The following is a 5,397-nucleotide window of genomic DNA, read 5'->3' on the forward strand; positions in this document are numbered from 1 at the left end:
TAGTTTTAACGAGGTTGGAAAAACAATAAAAATGAGACCCTCAAAACTTTCGCTACAATACACTGGACTACAATACAGTTTCGCTCGTGAAATTTCAATACGGCCAGAAACAAATGAGTATACTTTTTAGATTGATTTATTGCTCGTTCTTTCCAATAGGGATTCACTTTTTATGAGTTGCCATATTTTATTTTATACCTATTTTTTCGGTTACGTAATGGGGTTCACGAAATTGATTAAGACTGAAGATTTATTATTATTGTAGAAATAAAAACTTTTTAACTGAAGTTGCAAGATTCATTTTTAAATATCAGTTACACTAAACAATGTCAGATTGAATCTTGACAATCCTAGGAATGAAGTGACGAAGAAAAATTGTGCCGAAATTCAAATCTTTGGTGTCAAATATTATCAAACCGCAATTTTGAATTCGCAGAAGGAATTTCCATTAACCGAAAATATGTTTGCTAATGTTCCCGGAAAAGGCATTTTCCCGTGGACCGAAATGCGGGGATTTTTTAAAATGTAGCCGTTGAGTTTCTTGCCGGTGCTTCCATTGGAATGACATTTTAACGGGTAGCTTCTGTCCGTTCGTTTTATAAAAAGCGGATATACGAATTATTGGCACAGTAGACTTAAATCTTACCAGTGAGTACTAAATTGAATAGTTTAATATTTCTATTCATATCTTCTATCTCAGTGTAGGGAAGAGGCCTATGCCCAGGAGGGACATTTATATCCTGGTTATTATAATTATAATTTCAAATATAATCTATATCTATACATATAATAAAATTGTAGAAAAGTGAAAACTGTACATTGAATATTTTTAAAAAAGAATAATTGCAGGGTAGTCTACGAACGATTCCGATGCCGAAAATATGATTTTTAGAATTTTTGTCTGTTTGTCTGTTTGTCTGTTTGTCTGTATGTATGTCCGGAAAGATCTCGGAAAGTACTGGATAGATTTGATTCAAATTTTCAGAGAATATCAACAAGAGGTCCGGTCAACATACTTTTTACTTATTATCTCGCTTTTCGTTACAGGGGGTGAGCAGGAGCCTTTTATATCTATAAAGAAATATCAAATTATCTCATAAACTATTGAATATAATTCGTTCAAATTTTGCATGAACTTTATCGTAGACGTGATAAAACAAATATACAAAAACCATAACGCTACTATGCAGGGGGCATGAGCAGTAAAGTTTTAAATATTTGGACTCACCCGTAACATCGTTTAATACAATTATGAGGTGTACTTTCACCCCATTCAGTAGTAGGCAGCACGGTCATCAATTTACACAAAAAAAAACATCACGCTATTTATCTTAAGACTTTTGGAAAAGCAATAATAGGATTTTTCGAAAATAAATCATTTTCACAAAATTAGTGATTTCATTCTTATATTTTTATTGATGTACTAAAATGACTCAAGTTCAAATGTGGAATGCTGGGATAGATTTTGTATTTATTTACGATAGGTGTATATACCTATGTCTTCAAGAATAAAACATTCGTAGTGACACTCAACCCAAAGTTGCATGTAGGTCACATTGATCTCATCTATAAATATGCAACAATAAATTACTGAACGACACAGTTAATTATTACCTTGGTTCATCTGTAACAACTAGCAACAAAAATATAAACATTCAAACAAAAAAAAGCCTTTCAAACAATGAAATAATGTTTTCTTAAATTTGCAACATTACATAGGCCCAAAGTATTTCGGATAAAAAAGCCCAGAAAACTTGCATAAAACTGCATAATAGGTATGCAATGTGAAAGATCTGTACGACCAAAGCTATCAATGAATAAGAGCGTACGCTAGACAGTTTTTGACATTATGTATCTATTGATAGAACAATGTCTACTGATACCTGGGATTTTTCAACATTTTAACGATTTGATCGGTCTACATCCGCCATTACAGAGACCGGACACGTGGTCATCATCATTCCCCTGCCCTTATCCCAATTATTTTATTTGGGGTCGGCGCAACATGTCTTCTTCTTCCACACCTTCCTATCGGCCGTCATCTCACAAGAAACACTCTTTACAGCCATATCGTCATGCCCATACCATGACAGCCGGTCACCACGTAGTTTCTCTGTAACCGGTGCCACTTTCGAACTTCCCCTTATATACTCATTTATTACTCTATCCGCTCTCGTGGTCCATCCGTGGACCACACGTGGTCCTTCCAAAAAATCCTTTAACAATTTGTTGTAATCTCTAATTATTTAAAATTTTCTTCTTTCGTAGCCTGGTAAAAACAGGGGCAGGAACCAGACTGAATGAGTTTCTGAGATCCCAAAGCTAAGCCGACGAGGATTAGGAACATATTTTTGGAAATTTCCCCAATAAGGCTGATAATAGCGTGTAGCTATCAGCACTTACATCCGTCATACAATGTCTGGAAAATTCATTTTGTTTGTCGGTATCGACAGCGTAACCTCACAACCAACCTCATGTAGTCTTTATTTAAGTTCCATTTATGCAGTAGGGATGACGGTATTTTACTTCAATGATCGTTAGGTAGGTTAACGAATAAAATACGTAATTTTTCTTTGTAAATTGGTACAGTAAATAGAACTCATGCGCATGAAGTCACTTTTATGTTCATATTTTGCTTTGTTGTACACATATCCTATACTTTAGATTTTTGCCATTGTCAATTTAAAAAAGGGGTGTCTGATAGTTTTTTTATTATCACGCTATTTATTTATCAGCAATTTAAAGGCAAATCATGATCAAAACACCAGGGGGCCAAGATAACACGTTTCCCACCTTTTTTATTTTAGAAATAGTCCAAATGTTTGTGAGGAAGAATAGTTTTAATATTAAGAGGGCAATCAAACGTGTTTCAGGAAACTGTTTATCTGGGCGCAATTTTGCAAAATCTTATATCTTATGACACTATGTAAAATCCACAGTTACCGAGCCTGACTCTCACTTCACCAGCTCCGTCCACAAAAATAATTTGACATCTTCTTTATATCGTCAGAAAACATCGTGTGTGAAAATAACAACTGTCAGGCGACAGACAGACGAACGGACACCGGGGCCTCAGTAATATGGTTCTGATTTACCTCTTTGGTTACAGTATAATAATAATTTTATGATAGTTACCTCATAATCACTGTCATAATCCGTCTAGCAATTTCAGGTGTAGGACGTCCCAAGAACAGACGTGCTCGAAAATCATAACCCACCCAATTAGAAAATGGAAAACCCTCGAAAGTAAAACATTTTTCGCAGAAGTGCTAAGACTGAGTTATACCTTCTGTTATTTTTTCTTACTTGCATCCCCCCCATTTTTAAATGGCTCGATTTGTCAAACATGTCTAAACGAACGCTTGCACATAATTCACGTTTAAATTAAAATAGTTCAATTTGTTCGGAAGCTATGATGTCACAGACAGACAGGCAGGCAGATATGTCAAAGTTATACACCCCTCTTTTTGAGATTAAATAAGAAAAATTCATTAAAACAGCTCTGAAATATTTGACACCAGGATAGTATCGTAAACGATGAAATGTGTTTGATTTAAACATTTGATAGTCTTTGGGCCGCTCAAGATTACTTATAATTTAGAAATAAAAAAGGAAGTTTAAAATGTAAAAAAAATGTTTCATTTTCAATATTGCATTACATTTTTGCGATGATCGTTATTATTAAACTTCATAGTTTTTCACATCTTGAAAATCACGCAGACAAAGTCGCGGGCAACAGCTAGTGATATAATAAAAAGATGCAAAACACACAATTCAAAGAAATAAAAAAACACGCTCCAATAAAAAACAGCTAATTTAAAATGGAAATAAATACATTTTATTAAGCATATTAAAATTAAAACAACGAAACAGATACTGATAACATCGACACAAAAAAATTGATAATAATAATCATTTATAATAATGGTAAACGAAAAACGTATCAATATACTAAATGAGCTCAATCACACTGTTTTTCCAATCGTTTATGTAAATGGTAACCCATTCAACTTTATGCACGTTATCGCAGTCCGACTGCGGCCAATAAAGTTGGTAAATATGCAATTATAATAACTAGTTGGGAGAGAGATAATGGTTATGTGAAGCGATTTCGAACCGTCTATGATTGTGTTCGGAAATATTTTTAGTTCTAAAGAAGTACTACCTACTAATACTAAGGCTGCCCAAAATACAATAAAACTTGCCAATGCAATCAACAAAATTAAGTCTTGGTCAGTGACCAGTTGCTTAAGTGACTATCTCGTTTAAACAGGACTCGCAGGTTTCAGTCGGGTCTGAACTTGTTTTTTTTTTCAATATATTCTTTGTAAGCAATTACAAAAATAGCAGGTTCTTAAACTTTATTCATTGCCGTAATATTGTGAATGAGAATTTCAGTGTAAAAGTTACGCTTCCATGTGAAACTACTTTACTGATAAATATGAAACATTGAACACATATTGTTGATGTTATTTTTGTTTGACTTAAAAAAGGGTATTATGTAAACAGTATAATAGATTGGCAACCGACATTTTCGTAGGTGAATATGGAAGCGCTTAAAGGTTATTCAATAAATGTAAAAGAAAGTAGGTACAATAGAATGCGAATAAAGAACCCACCAAAAATAAAAAGACAAAAACAAAAAAATAGTTTATAAAATTTATAGGTAACTAGAATCGTTAGAAACTAAAACGGATGCCTACGACAAAGGACATTATAGGCAAACATAAAGCAATAACAATAAAGTATTAATTTTATTGATCCGTGGAAATAAATAACATTCACAAAAGAAAAAGAACTTGAACGATCCTCAAGAGGGTCATATACATAAAATATTATAATGTGAACAATGTGACGTAAAACGAAAAAAAATAACGATGTCGACATTCAATCGCAAATTAAAAAGCGAACTCAAATAATTGATGCGTACTTCAATATAAATCAAGTGTAAAAAGAAATTTCCTTAAAGCATGTTTAACAATGTTGAAAAGACTTTCGTTTAAAAAGCTAATTCGAAGGAATAGATATATCGAATTTCGCTGGCATCGAAGACCGGGTGCATTGGAGTGAGTGACAGTAATTGCTCGTTGCATCTCGTCGCCATTACGTTCCTTCGACAGATTTTTAATGGCGCGAACACTGCTAAAAGATTTACGACTTATTACCCAAGTCACCTTTTGTTCTGCAATGCTTTCGTCGAACGCGTGTTCATTTTGAGTTATAGCATAGCTTTGTCTTATTACATGACGTTTTCTTGTTTCAAACTACATCGCTTCGTTTGAAATAATCTGTTCAGAAATGTTTTGTTCAATTCGAAGAATTAGAATAATTTCATTATTCTAACCAAAACATTTTAAATTTTCCAATTACATGTGGGTATTGTTCTAACAGAATTTA

This window comes from Trichoplusia ni, chromosome 7 (genome assembly GCF_003590095.1).
Source record: "Trichoplusia ni isolate ovarian cell line Hi5 chromosome 7, tn1, whole genome shotgun sequence".
Taxonomy (NCBI): Eukaryota; Metazoa; Arthropoda; class Insecta; order Lepidoptera; family Noctuidae; genus Trichoplusia; species Trichoplusia ni.